Below are 26,500 nucleotides of genomic sequence, written 5' to 3'. Positions count from 1 at the left end.
GAACCAATCACTTTCAGACGTTATGCTGTGGGAATAGAACCATCACTTTCAGACTTTATGCTGTGGGACTAGAACCATCACTATCAGAATTCATGCTGTGGGACTAGAACCAATCACTTTCAGACTTTATGCTGTGGGAATAGAACCATCACTTTCAGACTTTATGCTGTGGGAATAGAACCAATCACTTTCAGACTTGATGCTGTGGGACTAAAACCATCACTTTCAGACTTTATGCTGTGGGACTAGACCCATCACTTTCAGATACTTTATGCTGGGGGACTAGAACCATCACTTTCAGATACTTTTTGAAGGAGTAGGTTTCTTTCTCTCTAACTCGTCCCCCCCTCCCTCTCTCTCTCTCTTACTCTCTACTTCATACCATTGTTTTATCTCTCCCTCCCGTGTCTCCTTCACTCGTGTTTTTCCATCTGTTCTCTGTCTAACCCCATTCACTCTCTCTCTCGCTCTCGCTTTTTCCCTCTACTTTATTCCATTGTTTTATCTCTCCCTCCCCTGTCTCCTTCACTCGTGTTTTTCCATCTGTTCTCTGTCTAACCCCATTCAGTCTCTTTCTCTTGAATGGCGCAACGGGCTAGAGGCGTCACTACAGACCATGGTTCGATCCTGGGCTGTATCACATACTGCAGTGATTGGGAGTCCTGTAGTAATTAATTACTTAAAATCATACAATGTGATTTTCTGGATTTTTGTCCGTCTCTCACAGTTGAAGTGTACCTATGATAAAATTACAGACCTCTACATGCTTTGTAAGTAGGAAAACCTGCAAAATCGGCAGTGGATCAAATACTTGTTCTCCCTACTGTATATAGCCATTGAATATTGAATAATATAACTGTCACGAGAATTTTCAATCCCAATGATAATAACTAACCATTATTAAAGCTTTGACAAATTCCCGAGGTTTGTAAGACCTTGGATTTAATAATAATTAGGCCAAGACTCAAATCATATAATGCGCATAGCCTTTTATATAACTCCTACAAGCACCTACAAGTCTACAAGCGCATCTGTTCCTCCCTGGGTGGAGGAACGTTATCTCCTGTCCTTGGTCTCACAGTACCAAAACATGTGTGTTGTCAAGTTCCTATTTATCACACACAAACACAATGTTCCCACTGACTCACAATATTCTAGAATTATGTCGAAACACATTGTCTAAGCTTCTGTAACTATTAGGGTGAAATACTTTAGTCATTACTCTTAATGTCATTCAGATTCTCTTATTATTACTCTAAACATATACATTCCCTTATCAATAACTTAAAAATGCCTCATGACCTTAGTTCAATTGTCTAATTCCAAAACTCAAGAAATAAGCTTGTGTTGTTCCTTTGTTTGTAAACAAAACTATATATGTTTAAATCTTATGGATTGTCAGTCCTTGCATCATAGCTCTGTCTTTGAATCTGAGAGTGGTTACATTTCTCCAACCCCATCCCTCAGTTGTTTACCGAAACAGTGAACTGCAGATTTCCCCTTTAACTCTCTGCCTCCTCTCCCTCTCTCTTCTCCTGGCAGGCGCATTCATGATTCTCTATGTCATGCTGTTGGTGGTGGTGGGGGTTCCCCTGTTCTTCATGGAGCTGGCTGCAGGCCAGTGTATCCGTCAGGGCAGCATCGGTGTGTGGAAGCACATCTCCCCAAGCTGGCCGGTATCGGCTACTCCAGCTGCATGGTGAGCACAACAGGTTGGCCGGTATCGGCTACTGCAGCTGCATGGTGAGCACAACAGGTTGGCCGGTATCGGCTACTCCAGCTGCATGGTGAGCACAACAGGTTGGCCGGTATCGGCTACTCCAGCTGCATGGTGAGCACAACAGGTTGGCCGGTGCACGGCTACTCCAGCTGCATGGTGAGCACAACAGGTTGGCCGGTATCGGCTACTCCAGCTGCATGGTGAGCACAACAGGTTGGCCGGTATCGGCTACTCCAGCTGCATGGTGAGCACAACAGGTTGGCCGGTATCGGCTACTCCAGCTGCATGGTGAGCACAACAGGTTGGCCGGTATCGGCTACTCCAGCTGCATGGTGAGCACAACAGGTTGGCCGGTATCGGCTACTCCAGCTGCATGGTGAGCACAACAGGTTGGCCGGTATCGGCTACTCCAGCTGCATGGTGAGCACAACAGGTTGGCCGGTATCGGCTACTCCAGCTGCATGGTGAGCACAACAGGTTGGCCGGTATCGGCTACTCCAGCTGCATGGTGAGCACAACAGGTTGGCCGGCATCGGCTACTCCAGCTGCATGGTGAGCTCAACAGGTTGGCCGGTATCGGCTACTCCAGCTGCATGGTGAGCTCAACAGGTTGGCCGGTATCGGCTACTCCAGCTGCATGGTGAGCACAACAGGTTGGCCGGTATCGGCTACTCCAGCTGCATGGTGAGCACAACAGGGGTTGGTCCCAAATGGCACCTTATTTCATGCTGTATGTACAGATGCCGTACCTGAAATTGAACCTGCTTCTCACAGCACGAAAATAATCCTGCTGCAACAGGAAATGTCAATTATTATGTGGATTATAATTAATGGACATTTATGTAGGGAAAATCAGGTCTGAAATGTTAAAGTGGAAATTACAAACGTTAGAAGCCTTTTAAAAATTTTAATTCACAAAAATTTGCATTTCCTGCAAAATGAGCGTTTCCTTTTCCTGTGCAGGAAAATGATCTGCAACAACAGAGTGATTAAATTAAGATAGCAGATCTGTAGTGCACTACTTTTGACCAGAGAGGCAGAGCCCCAATAGGTCCTGGTCAAAAAGTAGTGCTGCACTTTATAGGTAAATAGAGTGCCATTTGGGATGCACATTTTGTCAACTAACTAAGAGGGATTGGTTCCCACCACACACAGGGACTAGTTTCTCAACTAACTAACAAGCACATTCCCACACACACAGGGACTGCTTTCAAATGGAAACCATTCTGGTGTTTGGTTGGGACTGTTTCATCTGGTTACCATTCTGGTGTTTGGTTGGGACTGCTTTCATCTGGTTACCATTCTGGTGTTTGGTTGTTACCATTCTGGTGTTTGGTTGGGACTGCTTTCATCTGGTTACCATTCTGGTGTTTGGTTGGGACTGCTTTCATCTGGTTACCATTCTGGTGTTTGGTTGGGACTGCTTTCATCTGGTTACCATTCTGGTGTTTGGTTGGGACTGCTTTCATCTGGTTACCATTCTGGTGTTTGGTTGGGACTGCTTTCATCTGGTTACCATTCTGGTGTTTGGTTGGGACTGCTTTCATCTGGTTACCATTCTGGTGTTTGGTTGGGACTGCTTTCATCTAGTTACCATTCTGGTGTTTGGTTGGGACTGCTTTCATCTAGTTACCATTCTGAAAATCTGGTTACCATTCTGGCTGTTTGGTGGGACTGCTTTCATCTGGTTACCATTCTGGTGTTTGGTTGGGACTGCTTTCATCTAGTTACCATTCTGGTGTTTGTTGGGACTGCTTTCATCTGGTTACCATTCTGGTGTTTGGTTGGGACTGCTTTCATCTGGTTACCATTCTGGTGTTTGGTTGAAAGAAAATGTTATTTATTTCTTCTGCTTGTCATGAGAAACATTTGGACATGGCTGAAGGAACATTTTGACTTCGTCATTATTCAACATACAAGGAACCTCGTAAAAGAGGAGGGAGGGAAGCACTAAGGTACACATAGTACATTTTGGTAGATGGAAGGTTCTCTTTGGTAAAAAGGGGTGAATTGGTCATCAAAAAGAGGAGGACCAAGGCACTCTTCATATAATTGTTAAAATGTATTTATTGGTATGGCATGTTCAATAGAAACAAGGTTTTAAAAATCTGACGAACCTGCATGGCCTTAAGCCAGAGGTACAAAGAAATAATACAATGTCCTCTTTGAACAGATTTTCCAATTAGCCCTAATTGGAAGAGGGAGTGGTTACACAATTGATTGCAGTAAGCAATAATACACATTCAAAAGTGAAATACTGTAGCTATGTTATCATAAAAATACAGCTCCAAGCTAGAAGCATCAGAACACTTAGAAAGGTAGTTCTAACCTTAAATGTGACAGGGAGAAGTGTCAAGAATAAAAAGCCATATATTCCATAGTACACTAGAACACAGCAAAACATGAACAACAACCGTGGCATAGCTGAGGGCAATTGAGCAAAATACAAGGAACCTCCTTCCATGCCCCTTGATTTGTCACAATGTTGCTAGACCGTTCCTAGAATATTTTCAAAAGGAACGTTCTCAGGAATTAGAAACACTGGAACATAGGCTGTTCCCTGGCCTGACAGAAATGTTTTGGGAGACAAACATTGTCACTAGGGTGACGTCCGTCTGTCTGTGTGTTGTTAGGGGAACGATCTCTTTGTAATTTGTGAGATGTAGTTGCACACTCCTCTCTCCCCTGTGTTGGTATCACTTATGCACTGACACCTATTGGTTAACACTGACAGCCTATTGGTTAACACTGACAGCCTATTGGTTAACACTGACAGCCTAGGGCCTCCTGAGTGGGGCAGTGCTCTCTCCCGCTGTGCCACTAGAGATTTGGGTTCGAGTCCAGGCTCTGTCACAGCCGGCCGCGACCGGGATACCCATGGGGTGGCGCACAATTGGCCCAGCGTCACCCGATTGCTTAACACTGACACCCTATTCATACTCATTCTGTCAGTGCTGATGTCAGGGAGCTGCTATAACAATATTTACTTTAGTGATACTTTAGGAATTACTTACCCAGAGTCAGAGAACTTTGTGATTTGATGTCCCTGCATACAGTTTGAAGGAAGTTTAATTTAGTTTTGCGAGCCATTGTTAACTAGCGTTAGCGCTGCTAACTGCTACTACTTGCAGTTTTATTATATGCATACTTCACCCCTACCTACATATACAAATTACCTCGACTAACCTGTACCCCTGCACACTGACTCGGTACCGGTACCCCCTGTATATAGCCTCATTATTGTTATTTTATTGTGTTACTTTTCATTATTTTTTACTTTAGTTTATTTGGTAAATATTTTCTTAACTCGTCTTGAACTGCGCTGTTGGTTAAGGGCTTGTAAGTAAGCATTTCACCGTACTTGTTGTATTTGACGCATGTGACAAATAAAGTTTGATTTGATTTGCAATGACTGGAAGTCTACAGGTGCAGCTAGCATGTTAAATACTGCATTACCCCCTGTCTTCCTTCCTCAGGTGCAGCTAGCATGTTAAATACTGTATTAACCCTGTCTTCCTTCCTCAGGTGCAGCTAGCATGTTAAATACTGCATTACCCCCTGTCTTCCTTCCTCAGGTGCAGCTAGCATGTTAAATACTGTATTAGCCCCTGTCTTCCTTCCTCAGGTGCAGCTAGCATGTTAAATACTGTATTAACCCCTGTCTTCCTTCCTCAGGTGCAGCTAGCATGTTAAATACTGCATTACCCCTGTCTTCCTTCCTCAGGTGCAGCTAGCATGTTAAATACTGCATTACCCCCTGTCTTCCTTCCTCAGGTGCAGCTAGCATGTTAAATACTGTATTACCCCCTGTTTTCCTTCCTCAGGTGCAGCTAGCATGTTAAATACTGCATTACCCTGTCTTCCTTCCTCAGGTGCAGCTAGCATGTTAAATACTGTATTAACCCTGTCTTCCTTCCTCAGGTGCAGCTAGCATGTTAAATACTGTATTAACCCCTGTCTTCCTTCCTCAGGTGCAGCTAGCATGTTAAATACTGTATTAACCCTGTTTTCCTTCCTCAGGTGCAGCTAGCATGTTAAATACTGTATTAACCCCTGTCTTCCCTTCCTTCAGGTGCAGCTAGCATGTTAAATTACTGTATTAACCCTGTCTTCCTTCCTCAGGTGCAGCTAGCATGTTAAATACTGTATTAACCCCTGTCTTCCTTCCTCAGGTGCAGCTAGCATGTTAAATACTGTATTAACCCCTGTCTTCCTTCCTCAGGTGCAGCTAGCATGTTAAATACTGTATTAACCCTGTCTTCCTTCCTCAGGTGCAGCTAGCATGTTAAATACTGTATTAACCCTGTCTTCCTTCCTCAGGTGCAGCTAGCATGTTAAATACTGTATTAACCCTGTCTTCCTTCCTCAGGTGCAGCTAGCATGTTAAATACTGTATTAACCCTGTCTTCCTTCCTCAGGTGCAGCTAGCATGTTAAATACTGTATTAACCCTGTCTTCCTTCCTCAGGTGCAGCTAGCATGTTAAATACTGTATTAACCCTGTCTTCCTTCCCTCAGGTGCAGCTAGCATGTTAAATACTGTATTAACCCCTGTCTTCCTTCCTCAGGTGCAGCTAGCATGTTAAATATTAACTGTATTCCTTCCTGAACTCCCCCTGTCTTCCTTCCTCAGGTGCAGCTAGCATGTTAAATACTGTATTAACCCTGTCTTCCTTCCTCAGGTGCAGCTAGCATGTTAAATACTGTATTAACCCTGTCTTCCTTCCTCAGGTGCAGCTAGCATGTTAAATACTGTATTACCCCTGTCTTCCTTCCTCAGGTGCAGCTTGTTAAATACTGTATTAACTTCCTCAGGTGCAGCTAGCATGTTAAATACTGTATTAACCCTGTCTTCCTTCCTCAGGTGCAGCTAGCATGTTAAATACTGTATTAACCCTGTCTTCCTTCCTCAGGTGCAGCTAGCATGTTAAATACTGTATTAACCCTGTCTTCCTTCCTCAGGTGCAGCTAGCATGTTAAATACTGTATTAACCCTGTCTTCCTTCCTCAGGTGCAGCTAGCATGTTAAATACTGTATTAACCCTGTCTTCCTTCCTCAGGTGCAGCTAGCATGTTAAATACTGTATTAACCCTGTCTTCCTTCCTCAGGTGCAGCTAGCATGTTAAATACTGTATTAACCCTGTATTCCTTCCTCAGGTGCAGCTAGCATGTTAAATACTGTATTAACCCTGTCTTCCTTCCTCAGGTGCAGCTAGCATGTTAAATACTGCATTAACCCTGTCTTCCTTCCTCAGGTGCAGCTATTAACCCTGCATGTTAAATACTGTATTAACCCTGTCTTCCTTCCTCAGGTGCAGCTAGCATGTTAAATACTGTATTAACCCTGTCTTCCTTCCTCAGGTGCAGCTAGCATGTTAAATACTGCATTACCCCTGTCTTCCTTCCTCAGGTGCAGCTTGTTAAATACTGTATTAACCCTGTCTTCCTTCCTCAGGTGCAGCTAGCATGTTAAATACTGTATTAACCCTGTCTTCCTTCCTCAGGTGCAGCTAGCATGTTAAATACTGTATTAACCCTGTCTTCCTTCCTCAGGTGCAGCTAGCATGTTAAATACTGTATTAACCCTGTCTTCCTTCCTCAGGTGCAGCTAGCATGTTAAATACTGTATTAACCCTGTCTTCCTTCCTCAGGTGCAGCTAGCATGTTAAATACTGTATTAACCCTGTCTTCCTTCCTCAGGTGCAGCTAGCATGTTAAATACTGTATTAACCCTGTCTTCCTTCCTCAGGTGCAGCTAGCATGTTAAATACTGCATTAACCCTGTCTTCCTTCCTCAGGTGCAGCTAGCATGTTAAATACTGTATTAACCCTGTCTTCCTTCCTCAGGTGCAGCTAGCATGTTAAATACTGTATTAACCCTGTCTTCCTTCCTCAGGTGCAGCTAGCATGTTAAATACTGTATTAACCCTGTCTTCCTTCCTCAGGTGCAGCTAGCATGTTAAATACTGTATTAACCCTGTATTCCTTCCTCAGGTGCAGCTAGCATGTTAAATACTGTATTACCCCTGTCTTCCTTCCTCAGGTGCAGCTAGCATGTTAAATACTGTATTAACCCTGTCTTCCTTCCTCAGGTGCAGCTAGCATGTTAAATACTGTATTAACCCTGTCTTCCTTCCTCAGGTGCAGCTAGCATGTTAAATACTGTATTAACCCCTGTCTTCCTTCCTCAGGTGCAGCTAGCATGTTAAATACTGTATTAACCCTGTCTTCCTTCCTCAGGTGCAGCTAGCATGTTAAATACTGTATTAACCCTGTCTTCCTTCCTCAGGTGCAGCTAGCATGTTAAATACTGTATTAACCCTGTCTTCCTTCCTCAGGTGCAGCTAGCATGTTAAATACTGTAGTCATGTTTAAATACTGTATTAACCCTGTCTTCCTTCCTCAGGTGCAGCTAGCATGTTAAATACTGTATTAACCCTGTCTTCCTTCCTCAGGTGCAGCTAGCATGTTAAATACTGTATTAACCCCTGTCTTCCTTCCTCAGGTGCGGCTAGCATGTTAAATACTGTATTAACCCTGTCTTCCTTCCTCAGGTGCAGCTAGCATGTTAAATACTGTATTAACCCTGTCTTCCTTCCTCAGGTGCAGCTAGCATGTTAAATACTGTATTAACCCTGTCTTCCTTCCTCAGGTGCAGCTAGCATGTTAAATACTGTATTAACCCCTGTCTTCCTTCCTCAGGTGCAGCTAGCATGTTAAATACTGTATTAACCCTGTCTTCCTTCCTCAGGTGCAGCTAGCATGTTAAATACTGTATTAACCCCTGTCTTCCTTCCTCAGGTGCAGCTAGCATGTTAAATACTGTATTAACCCTGTCTTCCTTCCTCAGGTGCAGCTAGCATGTTAAATACTGTATTAACCCCTGTCTTCCTTCCTCAGGTATAGCTAGCATGTTAAATACTGTATTAACCCTGTCTTCCTTCCTCAGGTGCAGCTAGCATGTTAAATACTGTATTAACCCTGTCTTCCTTCCTCAGGTGCAGCTAGCATGTTAAATACTGTATTAACCCTGTCTTCCTTCCTCAGGTGCAGCTAGCATGTTAAATACTGTATTAACCCTGTCTTCCTTCCTCAGGTGCAGCTAGCATGTTAAATACTGTATTAACCCCTGTCTTCCTTCCTCAGGTGCAGCTAGCATGTTAAATACTGTATTACCCTGTCTTCCTTCCTCAGGTGCAGCTAGCATGTTAAATACTGTATTAACCCTGTCTTCCTTCCTCAGGTGCAGCTAGCATGTTAAATACTGTATTAACCCTGTCTTCCTTCCTCAGGTGCAGCTAGCATGTTAAATACTGCATTACCCCTGTCTTCCTTCCTCAGGTGCAGCTAGCATGTTAAATACTGTATTAACCCTGTCTTCCTTCCTCAGGTGCCTTCCCTGTCTTCCTTCCTCAGGTGCAGCTAGCATGTTAAATACTGTATTAACCCTGTCTTCCTTCCTCAGGGGCAGCTAGCATGTTAAATACTGTATTAACCCTGTCTTCCTTCCCTCAGGTGCAGCTAGCATGTTAAATACTGCATTACCCCTGTCTTCCTTCCTCAGGTGCAGCTAGCATGTTAAATACTGTATTAACCCTGTCTTCCTTCCTCAGGTGCAGCTAGCATGTTAAATACTGTATTAACCCCTGTCTTCCTTCCTCAGGTGCAGCTAGCATGTTAAATACTGTATTAACCCTGTCTTCCTTCCTCAGGTGCAGCTAGCATGTTAAATACTGTATTAACCCCTGTCTTCCTTCCTCAGGTATAGCTAGCATGTTAAATACTGTATTAACCCCTGTCTTCCTTCCTCAGGTGCAGCTAGCATGTTAAATACTGTATTAACCCTGTCTTCCTTCCTCAGGTGCAGCTAGCATGTTAAATACTGTATTACCCCCCTCAGTCTTCCTTCCTCAGGTGCAGCTAGCATGTTAAATACTGTATTAACCCCTGTCTTCCTTCCTCAGGTACAGCTAGCATGTTAAATACTGTATTAACCCTGTCTTCCTTCCTCAGGTACAGCTAGCATGTTAAATACTGTATTAACCCTGTCTTCCTTCCTCAGGTGCAGCTAGCATGTTAAATACTGCATTAACCCTGTCTTCCTTCCTCAGGTGCAGCTAGCATGTTAAATACTGTATTAACCCTGTCTTCCTTCCTCAGGTGTGTTTCTTTGTGGCTCTCTACTACAATGTCATCATCGCATGGAGTCTCTTCTACATGGGCAACTCCTTCCAGTATCCTCTACCCTGGGTGCAGTGTCCCATCAACATGACCACCAATAACACTGGTATTCACTAGCTGTGTGTGTGTAGTATAGTACTTTGTCCCCACAAGGTTAGTTGTACAAGACTGTGTGTGTGTGTGTGTGTGTGTGTGTGTGTGTGTGTGTGTGTGTGTGTGTGTGTGTGTGTGTGTGTGTGTGTGTGTGTGTGTGTGTGTGTGTGTGTGTGTGTGTGTGTGTGTGTGTGTGTGTGTGTGTGTGTGTTTCTCCTTATTTGTGTTTAGATGTGTAATGGACACGTTGTATTCTCCAAGAGCAGGGTTTGTGTATGTAAACTATAAATCTCTCTCACTCACTCTCTCTCACTATCTCTCACTTCCTCTCCCTCCTTCTCTCTCTGTCTCTCGCTCTCTCTGTCTGTCAGTAAAGGAATGCTTAGGTAGCTCCCCAACCTCATACTTCTGGTTCCGGAAGGCTCTAGACATCACAGACTCCATCGATGAGTCTGGTGAGTTTAACCCCATCATGACGGGCTGTCTGCTGGCTGCCTGGGCCATCGTCTGTCTAGCCATGATCAAAGGCATCAAGTCGTCTGCCAAGGTAAGGACGCTCTCAGTTCATCTTTTTCACAACATATAGCATGTTACAAACAGTATAACGGGTCACCACCTGCCTTGATCCTCAGTAGTGTCGCCGCCGCAACCACTAACCATGATTATGGTAGGCTAGTAGTTAACACGCTAGCTGTGAAGGAAAGTGGCTGAATTCTGTTTTTGGCAAATGTTACTTTTAAATTGTTTAATGTTAATGTTAATGTCCTCCTTCGTTGACCTTGTCTTGTTAAATGTTTTTTTTCATATATAGTTTTTAAAAGAGAATGTAGAATCATAAAACACGGACGAGATGTTAAAAACTGTCCATTGTGCCAATAGATGGAATGCACTCGCATGAGATTTGCCGTGATGTTGACAGAGTGGCATGGGAGGATTATTTCTTAGACTGGGGTAAGATGTCCATTTTTGGGACACATCCTCAGTAGTGTGCCTTCGAATCAGTGGGTGTTTCGCCCTTTAATCACTAAACACCCTCATCAAAGGTGGCCAGCTAAAGGGTGATCAAGCCTTAGCTTGTGTCCCATGCCCAATTAAGATGTCCCATGGGACTATGCAAGGCAGGGGCGTCCTCTTCCTGAGCCAGCCATACAGCTGACCGCATACCTCATATGCCCTCCTCCTCAAGTTGGAGGGATCTGAATTGGGTTCTCAGGTGGGGGTGGGGGGTCATGAAGTTATAGCCCAGCAAGGGTCCTTCCGTTTGATCCAGATCCACTGGCTGCCTCTTTCAGCTGCTTGAGAAACTGCTCTGACGGTCTGCCGCAGAGCCTGTCCATGGATTCCAAGTTCTTTCAGCAACCTGATGATGGAAGAAGCCACAAATCCTCTGCATCCCACTTCAACTGGCCAGACTTTTGCATTCCAGCCACGCTGAGTTGCGTCTGCTGCCAACTCTGTGTAACGCAGTTTCTTACGCTGTTAAGCCTCTTCAACAGAGTTTTCCCACGGACTGTGAGCTCTATGATGTACACAGCCTTTCGTGAAGGGGACCAGAGTACCATGTCTGGCCTAAGGTTGGTAGAAGCAATCTCAGGTGTAAAAATGAGTTGCTGGCCAATATCGACAAGCATCTTCCAGTCCCGGGCCATGGCTAGGTGTCCAGTTGCTGGCTTTGTAGGAGGATACTTGGTCCTTTTCTGTCCCTCCCGGATGAATGTTGTTGTTTTGACTGGATTGCTTGTTTTTGGAGGTAATGAATTGGTTGCACTCCTCTTGGTCTCAAGTGCTGCAGCCAGGCTCTTGAGGACCTGATTGTGCCTCCAGGTGTAGCGGCCTTGTGAGAGGCTGGTCTTGCAACCTGTCATTATATGCCTGAGAGTCGCTGGAGCTGGGCAGAGGGGCAGGTCGAGTCCTCGCCATACCATTGATGTAGATTTTTGGTGATGGAAGCACATCATAAACAGCTCTTATGATGAAGCTGATGTTGCTTGCCTCCATTTGCCAAAGCTCACTCCAGTTGATCTTTCTCCTCTCCAGGCCTTCCCACTGCGTCCATTGCCCTTGTTTAGCAAGAGAGAGACAGCCTTTGCACTTTTGCAGTCTCCTCCTGTCTGCGCACCTCCTCGACCACCAGCTTCCTGCGTTCAGATGTTGTTGTCTTATGGAACGTTGGTTTGCTTGCTGCCAGGCCAAAGCCTCCTCTTCCATGCTGGATATTCGTCTTGGTGTCTCAGGGCTGATGTTGCTGCACAGCCTTGCCATTTCCGTCCAGTTTGTAGAAGAGGTGCAGCCTTGCTAATGGTCTGATCTTTGGAGTCCTTCAATGTCATCTGATGTCTTACTTTAGAGCACTTGTACTCCTCTAGTTCAAGGACATAGAGGCCGATGTTACTCAGGCATCGTGGGACACCCAGCCATTTCTTCACGTATGAGGTAATGGTTCTTCTTCTCCACTGTTGTTATGGGACCTCATAGACGGTGAGTGGCACAGGGGAGAAGTCAAACTGTAGGCACCAAAGCTTGAGCCTCCCAGGCAGTAGGGTCTTGTTGATGTTCTCAAGACCGTCGGCGATGTCCTGCCTTCCTTGCTGCACTTGATCTTTATCCCGGAGGCTTTCGTTGTACCATCTACCCAGGCTCTTGATGGGTTGCTCAGACACCGTTGGTATTGGGTCATTTCCAATGCAGAACCTCACATCTTTAAGCTGTCCCTTGACTATGGAGATGCTTGGAGATTTGCTTGGCTTGATTTTCATCCGGGCCCACTTGATGTTATCCTGCAGTTTTGCAAGTAGCCGTCTGGTGCATGCTGCAGTGGTGGTCAGTGTAGTCATGTCATCCATGTATGCTCGGATAGGTGGGAGACGGATCCCTTCCTTAGTTCTCTCACCGCCGACCACCCATCTCGATGCCCTGATGATGACTTCCATGGCCATAGTGAAGGCCAGAGGAGAAATTGTACAGCCTGCCATTATGCCTACTTCCAAGCGCTGCCATGTTGTGAAGTCAGGTGTTGTGAAACACAATTGCAGGTCTTGAAATAGGCCTTTACCAGTGTAGTGATGGGTTCTGGTACATGGAAAATGTTGAAGGATTCCCAGAGGAGTGTCTTTTGATAAATATTGATTTAATCCAATATCTTATGGTACTTAGTCTGTGTCCATGAACCCAGCCCTATATCTACCTATAGGTAAAGTTAAAGATACATTCAAGAAATTAGAAAAACAACAAAACGGCAACCCCACCACCTGTCCTGGTATACAGCTGAGGAACGGGGCTGGAGAAATGCAACCTCTCCTAAATCCATAGACATATTTTACAATCTCCATTAAAAGAAGTGATGGTTCCTAATTGGATTGTAATTCTCCTTAGGTGATGTATTTCTCCTCAGTCTTCCCTATGCTGTGCTGTTCATCTTCCTCGTCAGAGGCTTGATGCTGGATGGAGCCATGGAGGGAATCGCCTACATGTTCTACCCTAAAGTAAGTACTAATATAACTATGATATATTTAATTGATTTTGCACTTTTAATTACAAGTAGAGTCTCAAAGATGTACAAAGATGCTTAAAAACAAGAATAAAAAAAAAACAAGAATTTCTATTCACTTCCTGAATTGACAGAATATAAATAGAATAGAATTTAGTCTTATGCTGTCACTCTCTCTCTCTCTCTCTCTCTCTCTCTCTCTCTCTCTCTCTCTCTCTCTCTGTCTCTCTCTCTCTTCTTTCGTCTCTTTCTCTCTCTCTGTCTCTCTGTCTCAGATAGAAATTTGGGCTGAGGTGCAGGTGTGGCGGCAGGCAGCCACACAGGTGTTCTTTGCCCTGGGCCTGGGCTACGGCTCTGTGATTGCCTACTCTTCCTACAACCCCATCCACAACAACTGTCACCGTGACGCGCTCATGGTCTCTTGCATCAACTTCATGACCTCAGTGCTCGCATCACTGGTGGTGTTCGTAGTGCTGGGCTTCAGGGCCAAGAACATTGTCCTGAACTGCATCACCCAGTAAGTGTGGAGTCAAGGGGGGGATTGTGGGTGTGTGTTTGTGAGTGAGTGAGTGAGTGAGTGAGTGAGTGAGTGAGTGAGTGAGTGAGTGAGTGAGTGAGTGAGTGAGTGAGTGAGTGTTGTAGGAATTCCTCTATGTTTTAACACCCAATTAAAATTAAACACGCTGTCAATTCATAAGGATATGTATGACCCTTATTAGTATAAAAATGGACAGAACCCACTCTTAAAGTCAAACCACAGCCTTTATTCACGAGAGTACTGCTCCTTACACATTTTACCACAGGTTATAAACTGAAAATGACGTCATTAGTTTCAGTACCCACCCGTGCCATCTCCGCTATAATACAAAGGCTGTATGTTTCTCACATCGTCTTCCCTATTAAGATGATATATGACTGAGCTTAGGACAGATGGTGTTGATAAGCCTTCTAGCCAGTCTGGCTATGAGTTCATTAATTTCTACCATGGTGCAGACAGTCATTGTTCTAATTTTGATTATATTTGCACACATTATATTCAGTAATAAGATTAAAAAGAATATTCATACATATACAGTAACATAATAGTATTCTGATTAGTCAGTCCTGATTGAAATGTATACATAATTAGTCATTTACATTGATAAAAATTCCTTTAACAGTGAGTGAGTGAGTGAGTGAGGAGTGAGGTGAGTGAGTGAGTGAGTGAGTGAGTGAGTGAGTGAGTGAGTGAGTGAGTGAGTGAGGTGAGTGAAGAAATGTCATTTTGTTACTTCGAATGAACTATCCCTTTATAAAGCATGTCAATATTATGGAAACACATCCAAGACATGTCTATATGTACACTCTTAGAAAGAAAGGTGCTATCTAGAACCTTAAAGGTTCTTCAACTGTCCACATAGGAGAACCCTTTGAAGAACTATTGTTGGTTGCAGGTAGAACCCTTTTGGTTCCAGTTTCTACATGGAACCAAAAGTGTTCTACCTGAACCATAATGGTCCTCCTATGGGTCCATCTGACTAACCTGGAACCATTTTTCTCAGAGTGTAAGCATACCTTCAAATAAAGTATTAGCGGTACCTGAAGGGAATTTTATTGAGAGCTTTTATCATGTTCATGTTCAGGAATACAGAGTGTAAGGGTAAGTAATCCTTCTCACCCTTCAACAAGATTTAGATGCAAGTGGCTGTTCCACTGGTACCATAAGGTGTATGCATTTGTATATTGATAAGAGCTTGGAAATGACTAAATGTAAATGTTCTATCTGCAATTTTGACATTTTCTTGTTCTGTTCAATGTTCTCTACCTATATAGTACTCTAAATACCCCCAATTCATGTTGTTAAGTGAATAAGGATATGAGATAGAAATTGCTCACACCATTCAAAACAATAAGGGTTGGTAACTTTAAAGCCAATTACCTCAGAATCAACTTTTTACAGAAGGAACCTTATAATTCTAAGCTCGGACTACGTCACCTCCCACCCTTCAGAAATCTGGGCCTGTTAAACGACATGGCCACACATGGAAGCAACCATCACTGGTGGCCGTGGTTCAACATGTCTGATCCTGCCTCCGTCACCATACCTGACTACAGAGAGTGGTACCATCACTACGGCTCCCAGGTGGGGACAAACATCACCGACTGTGACCTGGATGAGGAGATGAGCAAGGTGAGGGTTAGATTAGGTTTTAGGGGGCTTGTGGTTCAAATCCTATTTTCAGAAATAATGGAGAAAGGAGTCCTTTGTAATGTAGGCACAAAGTTATTTATATGGAGCTGTCTTTACCTGGCTGTCTTTACCTGGCTCTAACTGTCTTTACCTGGCTCTAACTGTCTTTACCTGGCTCTAACTGTTTCCCTACCTTGTATTCCCTCTCTTTCTTCACCCCTTACAACCTCCTGTTAACACCTTGCCTCCCCTCACTCATCCTCTCCCTCCCTCCCGTGTTCTCTCCCTACCTCCCTCGTTCTCTCCCTACCTCCCTCGTTCTCTCCCTACCTCCCTCGTTCTCTCCCTACCTCCCTCGTTCTCTCCCTCCCTCCCTCCCTCCCTCCTCCCCCTCGTTATCTCCCTCCCTCGTTCTCTCCCTACCTCCTGTGTTCTCTCCCTCCCTCGTTCCCCCTGTTCTCTCCCCTCCCTCCCATGTTCTCTCCTCCCTCCCTCGTTCTCTCCCTACCTCCCGTGTTCTCTCACTCCCTCGTTCTCTGCCTCCCTCCCATGTTCTCTCCCTCCCTCATTCTCTCCTTTGTTCCCTCCCCTCGTTCCCCCCGTTCTCCCTCCTCCCATGTTCTCTCCCCTCCCTTCCTCCCTCCCTCGTTCTCTCCCTTCTCTATTCCATTTTTAACCCCCCTCTCTAACCCATCTCTAACCCATCTCTAACCCCTCTCTAACCCATATCTAACCCATATCCTACCCTCTCTCTAACCCATATCTAACCCCTCTCTAACCCATGTCTAACAAATTCCCTAATCCATATCTAACCCCTCTCTAACCCATATGTCGCTCAAACCCTCTTAATTTCAATACGTTATTGAGAAAGGCAGGTTGCAAATATCATCATATTCCACATAGAATACAGTTTACACATATCATCATATTCATCATATTCCACATAGAATACAGTTCACAAATATCAACATAATCCACGTAGAATACAGGTTACAAATATCATCATATTCCACATAGAATACAGTTTACAAATATCATCATATTCATCATATTCCACATAGAATGCCTCTCCTTAATGTCAATATGTCTTGTCCATTGCTGTTCTGGTTAGTGTTTATTGGCTTATTTCACTGTAGAGCCTCTAGTCCTGCTCACTATACCTTATCCAACTTATTAGTTCCACCACCCACACATGCAATGACAACTCCTGGTTTCAATGATGTTTCTAGAGACAATATCTCTCTTCATCACTCAATACCTAGGTTTACGCTCCACTGTATTCACATCCTACCATACCTTGTCTGTACATTATACCTTGATGCTATTTTATCGCCCCCAGAAACCTCCTTTTACTCTCTGTTCCAGACGTTCTAGACGACCAATTCTTATTGCTTTTAGCCGCACCCTTATTCTTCTCCTCCTATGTTCCTCTGGCGATGTAGAGGTGAATCCAGGCCCTGCAGTGCCTAGCTCCACTCCTATCCCCCAGGCGCTCTCTTTTGATGACTTCTGTAACCGTAATAGCCTTGGTTTCATGCATGTTAACATTAGAAGCCTCCTCCCTAAGTTTGTTCTATTCACTGCTTTAGCACACTCTGCCAACCCGGATGTTCTAGCTGTGTCTGAAACTTCACAACATTTTCAGACAAGATAGAACTGCCAAAGGGGGTGGTGTTGCAATCTACTGCACAGATAGCCTGCAGAGTTCTGTCCTACTATCCAGGTCTGTACCAAACAATTTGAACTTCTACTTTTAAAAATCCACCTCTCTAAAAACAAGTCTCTCACCATTGGCGCCTGCTATAGACCACCCTCTGCCCCCAGCTGTGCTCTGGACACCATATGTGAACTGATTGCCCCCATCTATCTTCAGAGCTCGTGCTGCTAGGCAACCTAAACTGGAACATGCTTAACACCCCAGCCATCCTACAATCTAAACTTGATGCCCTCAATCTCACACAAATTATCAATGAACCTACCAGGTACCCCCCCAAAGCCTTAAACACGGGCACCCTCATAGATATCATCTTAACCAACTTCCCCTCTTAATACACCTCTGCTGTCTTCAACCAAGATCTCAGCGATCACTGCCTCATTGCCTGCATCCGTAATGGGTCAGCGTCAAACGACCTCCACTCATCACTGTAAAACGCTCCCTGAAACACTTCAGCGAGCAGGCCTTTCTAATCGACCTGGCCGGGGTATCCTGGAAGGATATTGATCTCATCCCGTCAGTAGAGGATGCCTGGATATTTTTTTTAAATGCCTTCCTAACCATCTTAAATAAACATGCCCCATTCAAGAAATTTAGAACCAGGAACAGATATAGCCCTTGGTTCTCCCCAGATCTGACTGCCCTTAACCAACACAAAAACATCCTATTGCGTTCTGCATTAGCATCGAACAGCCCCCGTGATATGCAGCTGTTCAGGGCAGCTAGAAACCGTTGTACACAGGTAGTTAGAAAAGCCAAGGCTAGCTTTTTCAAGCAGAAATTTGCTTCCTGCAACACTAACTCAAAAAAGTTCTGGGACACTGTAAAGTCCATGGAGAATAAGAACACCTCCTCCCAGCTGCCCACTGCACTGAAGATAGGAAACACTGTCACCACTGATAAATCCACCATAATTGAGAATTTCAATAAGCATTTTTCTACGGCTGGCCATGCTTTCCACCTGGCTACTCCTACCCCGGTCAACAGCACTGCACCCCCAAAAGCAACTCGCCCAAGCCTTCCCCATTTCTCCTTCTCCCAAATCCATTCAGCTGATGTTCTGAAAGAGCTGAAAAATCTGGACCCCTACAAATCAGCCGGGCTAGACAATCTGGACCCTTTCTTTCTAAAATTATCTGCCGAAATTGTTGCCACCCCTATTACTAGCCTGTTCAACCTCTCTTTCGTGTCGTCTGAGATTCCCAAAGATTGGAAAGCAGTGCGGTCATCCCCCTTCAAAGGGGGGACACTCTTGACCCAAACTGCTCCAGACCTATATCTATCCTACCATGCCTTTCCTAAGGTCTTCGAAAGCCAAGTCAACAAACAGATTACCGACCATTTCGAATCTCACCATACCTTCTCTGCTATGCAATCTGGTTTCAGAACCGGTCATGGGTGCACCTCAGCCACGCTCAAGGTCCTAAACGATATCTTAACCGCCATCGATAAGAAACATTACTGTGCAGCCGTATTCATTGATCTGGCCAAGGCTTTCAACTCTGTCAATCACCCACATCCTCATCGGCAGACTCGACAGCCTTGGTTTCTCAAATGATTGCCTCGCCTGGTTCACCAACTACTTCTCTGATAGAGTTCAGTGTGTCAAATCGGAGGGTCTGCTGTCCGGACCTCTGGCACTCTCTATGGGGTGCCACAGGGGTTCAATTCTTGGACCGATTCTCTTCTCTGTATACATCAATGAGGTCGCTCTTGCTGCTGGTGAGTCTCTGATCCACCTCTGCAGACGACACCATTCTGTATACTTCCGGCCCCTTCTTTGGACACTGTGTTAACAACCCTCCAGGCAAGCTTCAATGCCATACAACTCTCCTTCTGTGGCCTCCAATTGCTCTTTAAATACAAGTAAACTAAATGCATGCTCTTCAACCGATCGCTACCTGCACCTACCCGCCTGTCCAACATCACTACTCTGGACGGCTCTGACTTAGAATACGGACAACTACAAATACTTGGGTGTCTGGTTAGACTGTAAACTTTCCTTCCAGACCCATATCAAACATCTCAATCCAAAGTTAAATATAGAATTGGCTTCCTATTTCGCAACAAAGCATCCTTCACTCATGCTGCCAAACATACCCTTGTAAAACTGACCATCCTACCAATCCTCGACTTTTGGCGATGTCATTTACAAAATAGCCTCAATACTCTACTCAACAAATTGGATGCAGTCTATCACAGTGCAATCCGTTTTGTCACCAAAGCCCCATATACTACCCACCATTGCGACCTGTACACTCTGGATTTGGCTGGCCCTCGCTCATACTTCCCCCTTATCTCAGCTCGCTGGTCACCATAGCATCTCCCACCTGTAGCACACGCACCAGCAGGTATATCTCTCTAGTCACCCCCAAAACCAATTCTTTCTTTGGCCGCCTCTCCTCCAGTTCTCTGCTGCCAATGACTGGAACGAACTACAAAATCTCTGAAACTGAAACACTTCTCTCCCTCACTAGCTTTAAGCACCAACTGTCAGAGCATCTTACAGATTACTGCACCTGTACATAGCCCACCTATAATTTAGCCCAAACAACTACCTCTTTCCCAACTGTATTTAATTTATTTATTTATTTTGCTCCTTTGCACCCCATTATTTTTATTTCTACTTTGCACATTCTTCCATTGCAAAACTACCATTCAGTGTTTTACTTGCTATATTGTATTTACTTTGCAACCATGGCCTTTTTGCCTTTACCTCCTTCTCACCTCATTTGCTCACATTGTATATAGACTTGTTTATACTGTATTATTGACTGTATGTTTGTTTTACTCCATGTGTAATTCTGTGTCGTTGTATCTGTCAAACTGCTTTGCTTTATCTTGGCCAGGTCGCACTATTGTAAATGAGAACTTGTTCTCAACTTGCCTACCTGGTTAAATGAAGGTGAAATAAATAAAATAAATAAAAAAATAGAATACAGGTTACAAATATCAACATACTCCACGTAGAATACAAGTTACAAATATCAACATACTCCACATATAATACAGGTTACAAATATCAACATACTCCACATAGAATACAAATTACAAATATCAACATACTCCACATAGAATACAAGTTACAAATATCAACATACTCCACATATAATACAGTTTACAAATATCAACATACTCCACATAGAATACAAGTTACAAATATCAACATACTCCACATAGAATACAAATAACAAATATCAACATACTCCACATAGAATACAAGTTACACATATCAACATACTCCACATAGAATACAAGTTACAAATATCAACATACTCCACATAGAATACAAGTTACAAATATCAACATACTCCACATAGAATACAAGTTACAAATATCAACATACTCCACATAGAATACAAGTTACAAATATCAACATACTCCACATAGAATACAGGTTACAAATATCAACATACTCCACATAGAATACAAATAACAAATATCAACATACTCCACATAGAATACAAGTTACACATATCAACATACTCCACATAGAATACAGGTTACAAATATCATCATACTCCACATAGAATACAGGTTGCAAATATCATCATACTCCACGTAAATGAAAGTGTTTGTCCCTCTTGTCCCTCTCTCTCTAACCCCCAGGGTGTGGAAGGGACGGGCCTGGCGTTCATTGCCTTCACAGAGGCCATGGCTCAGTTCCCTGCCAGCCCCTTCTGGTCCACGCTCTTCTTCCTCATGCTGCTCAACCTGGGCATGAGCACCATGTTTGGCACCATGCAGGGGATCCTCACCCCCCTCATGGACAACTTCAGCCTGCTGGGACGCCACCGGACCATGCTCACTGGTAATACAGACATGTTCACACACACCAATGACTCAATACACAAATGCCCCCACGTACACACACTCAACTAAATGTTTCAAAGACAGACAAAGAGCACAACGACAAACTGAAACACCAACAATTATAACAAGTTTTAGTTTGTAGTTGTGCTCTTTGTCTGTCTTTGAAACATTTAGTCAGTGTGTCACTAAATAGCTGTGTTCTTTGTCATTATGGTTCAGTGTGTCACTAAATAGCTGTGTTCTTTGTCATTATGGTTCAGTGTGTCACTAAATAGCTGTGTTCTTTGTCATTGTGGTTCAGTAGGTCACTAAATAGCTGTGTTCTTTGTCATTATGGTTCAGTAGGTCACTAAATAGCTGTGTTCTTTGTCATTATGGTTCAGTAGGTCACTAAATAGCTGTGTTCTTTGTCATTATGGTTCAGTAGGTCACTAAATAGCTTTGTTCTTTGTCATTATGGTTCAGTAGGTCACTAAATAGCTGTGTTCTTTGTCATTATGGTTCAGTAGGTCACTAAATAGCTGTGTTCTTTGTCATTATGATTCAGTGTGTCACTAAATAGCTGTGTTCTTTGTCATTATGGTTCAGTAGGTCACTAAATAGCTGTGTTCTTTGTCATTATGATTCAGTGAGTCACTAAATAGCTGTGTTCTTTGTCATTATGGTTCAGTAGGTCACTAAATAGCTGTGTTCTTTGTCATTATGGTTCAGTAGGTCACTAAATAGCTGTGTTCTTTGTCATTATGGTTCAGTGAGTCACTAAATAGCTGTGTTCTTTGTCATTATGGTTCAGTGAGTCACTAAATAGCTGTGTTCTTTGTCATTATGGTTCAGTGAGTCACTAAATAGCTGTGTTCTTTGTCATTATGGTTCAGTGAGTCACTAAATAGCTGTGTTCTTTGTCATTATGGTTCAGTGAGTCACTAAATAGCTGTGTTCTTTGTCATTATGGTTCAGTGAGTCACTAAATAGCTGTGTTCTTTGTCATTATGGTTCAGTGAGTCACTAAATAGCTGTGTTCTTTGTCATTATGGTTCAGTGAGTCACTAAATAGCTGTGTTCTTTGTCATTATGGTTCAGTAGGTCACTAAATAGCTGTGTTCTTTGTCATTATGATTCAGTGTGTCACTAAATAGCTGTGTTCTTTGTCATTATGGTTCAGTAGGTCACTAAATAGCTGTGTTCTTTGTCATTATGGTTCAGTAGGTCACTAAATAGCTGTGTTCTTTGTCATTATGATTCAGTGAGTCACTAAATAGCTGTGTTCTTTGTCATTATGGTTCAGTAGGTCACTAAATAGCTGTGTTCTTTGTCATTATGGTTCAGTAGGTCACTAAATAGCTGTGTTCTTTGTCATTATGGTTCAGTAGGTCACTAAATAGCTGTGTTCTTTGTCATTATGGTTCAGTAGGTCACTAAATAGCTGTGTTCTTTGTCGTTATGGTTCAGTGTGCAGCTGTTCCCTGGGCTTTGTGATCGGACTTTTGTTTACCCAGCGCTCGGGGAACTACTTTGTGACAATGTTCGATGACTACTCTGCTACCCTACCCCTGATCATCGTGGTGGTCTTTGAGACATTCGCTGTGGCCTGGGTGTACGGAGCTGACCGGTAAGATGTCCAAACAGGTTTACCAATACCAATGTAATAGTATAATACCAATGTAATAGTATAATACCAGTGTAATAGTATAATACCAGTGTAATAGTATAATACCAGTGTAACAGTATAATACCAGTGTAACAGTATAATACCAGTGTAATACCAGTGTAATAGTATAATATCAGTGTAATAGTATAATACCAGTGTAATAGTATAATACCAATGTAATAGTATAATACCAGTGTAATAGTATAATACCAGTGTAATAGTATAATACCAGTGTAATAGTATAATACCAGTGTAATAGTATAATACCAGTTTAATAGTATAATACCAGTGTAATAGTATAATACCAGTGTAATAGTATAATACCAGTGTAATAGTATAATACCAGTGTAATAGTATAATACCAGTGTAATAGTATAATACCAGTGTAATAGTATAATACCAGTGTAATAGTATAATACCAGTGTAATAGTATAATACCAGTGTAATAGTATAATACCAGTGTAATAGTATCAGTGTAATAGTATAATACCAGTGTAATAGTATAATACCAGTGTAATAGTATAATACCAGTGTAATACTATAATACCAGTGTAATAGTATAATACCAGTGTAATAGTATAATACCAGTGTAATAGTATAATACCAGTGTAATAGTATAATACCAGTGTAATAGTATAATACCAGTGTAATAGTGTAAACGATTGTAATAGTATAATACCAATGTAATAGTGTAATACCAATGTAATAGTGTAATACCAATGTAATAGTGTAATACCAATGTAATAGTATAATACCAGTGTAATAGTATAATACCAGTGTAATAGTATAATACCAATGTAATAGTATAATACCAGTGTAATAGTATAATACCAGTGTAATAGTATAATACCAGTGTAATAGTATAATACCAGTGTAATAGTATAATACCAGTGTAATAGTATAATACCAATGTAATAGTATAATACCAGTGTAATAGTATAATACCAGTGTAATAGTATAATACCAGTGTAATAGTATAATACCAGTGATGTACAGTACTCCTTTCTTTGGACTTATTCATGTTTTCTTTTCTACGTCACATTGCGATGTCCCTCCGTAATACGGTACGATCCTGCCTACTTTCTGGATCATGTCCCATAGGGTTTTTGAATTGTGCTTCAAGAATATAAAATCAAATTCATCAAAACGCAGCCATTTAAGATATACACTGAGTGTACAAAACAATACCTGCTCTATACATGACAGAGGGTGAACGTGTTCCATTCAGAGGGTGAACGTGTTCCATTCAGAGGGTGAACGTGTTCCATTCAGAGGGTGAATGTGTTCCATTCAAATTGGCTGGATGTCCTTTGGGTGGTGGACCATTCTTTATACATCTGGGAAACTGTTGAGCGTGAAAAATCCAGCAGGGTTTCAGTTCTTGACACACTCATTCAGAGGGTGAACGTGTTCCATTCAGAGGGTGAACGTGTTCCATTCAGAGGGTGAACGTGTTCCATTCAGAGGGTGAACGTGTTCCATTCAGAGGGTGAATGTGTTCCATTCAGAGGGTGAACGTGTTCCATTCAGAGGGTGAACGTGTTCCATTCAGAGGGTGAATGTGTTCCATTCAGAGGGTGAACGTGTTCCATTCAGAGGGTGAACGTGTTCCATTCAGAGGGTGAACGTGTTCCATTCAGAGGGTGAACGTGTTCCATTCAGAGGGTGAACGTGTTCCATTCAGAGGGTGAACGTGTTCCATTCAGAGGGTGAACGTGTTCCATTCAGAGGGTGAACGTGTTCCATTCAGAGGGTGAACGTGTTCCATTCAGAGGGTGAACGTGTTCCATTCAGAGGGTGAACGTGTTCCATTCAGAGGGTGAACGTGTTCCATTCAGAGGGTGAACGTGTTCCATTCAGAGGGTGAACGTGTTCCATTCAGAGGGTGAACGTGTTCCATTCAGAGGGTGAACGTGTTCCATTCAGAGGGTGAACGTGTTCCATTCAGAGGGTGAACGTGTTCCATTCAGAGGGTGAACGTGTTCCATTCAGAGGGTGAACGTGTTCCATTCAGAGGATGAACGTGTTCCATTCAGAGGATGAACGTGTTCCATTCAGAGGGTGAACGTGTTCCATTCAGAGGGTGAACGTGTTCCATTCAGAGGGTGAACGTGTTCCATTCAGAGGATGAACGTGTTCCATTCAGAGGATGAACGTGTTCCATTCAGAGGATGAACGTGTTCCATTCAGAGGGAATGATTGGACAAGGCAACATATTTACTGTAAATCCCTTTGAACTCAAACACCGGTTTGAGTGAGTCAAGAACTGAAACCCTGCTGGGTTTTCACGCTCAACAGTTTCCCAGATGTATAAAGAATGGTCTACCACCCAAAGGACATGCAGCCAATTTGACACAACTGTAGGAAGCATTGGAGTCAACATTGACCAGTATTCCCATGGAATGCTTTTGACACCTTGTAGAGTCCATGCCCCAATGAAATGAGGCTGTTCTGGGGGAAAAGGGGGACAGCTCAATAGGAAAGTGTTCCTAATGTTTTGTGTACTTAGTGTATTTTTATATCTTTATTTTACTAGGCAAGTCAGTTAAGAACAAATTCTTATTTTCAATGACGGACTAGGAACAGTGTGTTAACTGCCTGTTCAGGGGCAGAACAACAGATTTGTACCTTGTCAGCTCAGGGACTCGAACTTGCAACCTTTCGGTTACTAGTCCAACGCTCTAACCACTAGGCTACCCTGCTAAGATATTTCTATTCATGGTTTAATTTACTTCTAACTCTTGCCTTTCATGAAGGTTTTTGACTGTGTTTTCTTTTTTGTAATTGAAAACCTTCATGGGTGGCACTGGGCAGAAGTAAATTAACCACGATACAAATATATATACTATATATTATATATATTTTAACTGACCGCGTTTTGATGAATTTGAAGATATAATCTTGAAGGCCATTCAAAAACGGCGTGGGACATGATCCAGAGAGTAGGCAGGACTTTCATACCATATGGTGGAAATGATTTCTGTGTATGTATGGTGTTATAGTGTAGGAACAGATTGTTACATAGTACTTACAACTCTGACACCTAGTGGTAGTTGGGTGCAATTACACATTGATTTGTCATGTTTTTCAATGCTATTATGGTATAAAGTTTAACACACTATGGTATAACGACTTTGTTGTCGAAAGGGGGACTCTCTTAACTCTACTTCAAGTCTACCTTTCCAATCCCATATCAACCCCATTTCCCTGGGTCCTAGGCACTTGTGTAGATCTGAGAGGATTGGATAGGTGTAAGGAATATGGTGGTAGCTTTCACCTGACCTCTGATCTAGGTCAAAAATACACAGGTTAGGACAACGTAATAATTCCACGCGAAGCGTTCTAAAATAAACAAATTCATTGGTCCAGCACCGTTGCTGATTCTACAGGATTAGTATTGTAAATGTGACCAGCGGTCAGGACATTAAGTAATAAAGTGGCGGCAGTGTAGTCATTTTAAACACATTTAAATGAATAGGATGAGAGAAAAACAGTTATGTACTTGCTGAGTAGTTAGCTGAAACGTTCTGCAATGCTAACATCCACTTCCAGTCATTTTCGCTCGTATTGCTAGTCCCATTGTTTAGATTTTTCCGCATTTATTGCAAGGATTTATGGGATATTAGAATCCTCTTGTCCTTAATCTGTAGATTTACAACCTTTTGTATTTGTTT

At 42.9% G+C, this 26,500-nt stretch overlaps 1 long non-coding RNA gene and 1 pseudogene across 2 annotated transcripts; both read left to right on the top strand.

Annotated features, from left to right (window-relative positions):
• The window catches only part of LOC127930179 (sodium-dependent neutral amino acid transporter B(0)AT2-like), a 38,521-nt pseudogene extending 15,634 nt beyond the window's left edge, over positions 1–22,887 (top strand).
• LOC127930181 (uncharacterized) lies at positions 1,732–2,634 on the top strand. 2 transcript variants are annotated; one of them, XR_008137128.1, is made up of 3 exons: positions 1,732–1,844; positions 1,890–2,197; positions 2,418–2,634. It is a non-coding gene; the product is annotated as an uncharacterized LOC127930181 (long non-coding RNA). The 2 variants fall into 2 exon arrangements; XR_008137127.1 differs by having other exon boundaries at positions 1,890–2,241; positions 2,418–2,633.
• Positions 22,888–26,500: the final 3,613 nt, after the last annotated feature.

This window comes from Oncorhynchus keta, chromosome 5 (genome assembly GCF_023373465.1).
Source record: "Oncorhynchus keta strain PuntledgeMale-10-30-2019 chromosome 5, Oket_V2, whole genome shotgun sequence".
Classification (NCBI taxonomy): Eukaryota; Metazoa; Chordata; class Actinopteri; order Salmoniformes; family Salmonidae; genus Oncorhynchus; species Oncorhynchus keta.
The sequence above is the reverse complement of the archived record's forward strand: the minus strand, read 5'-3'. Positions and strand labels throughout refer to the sequence as shown.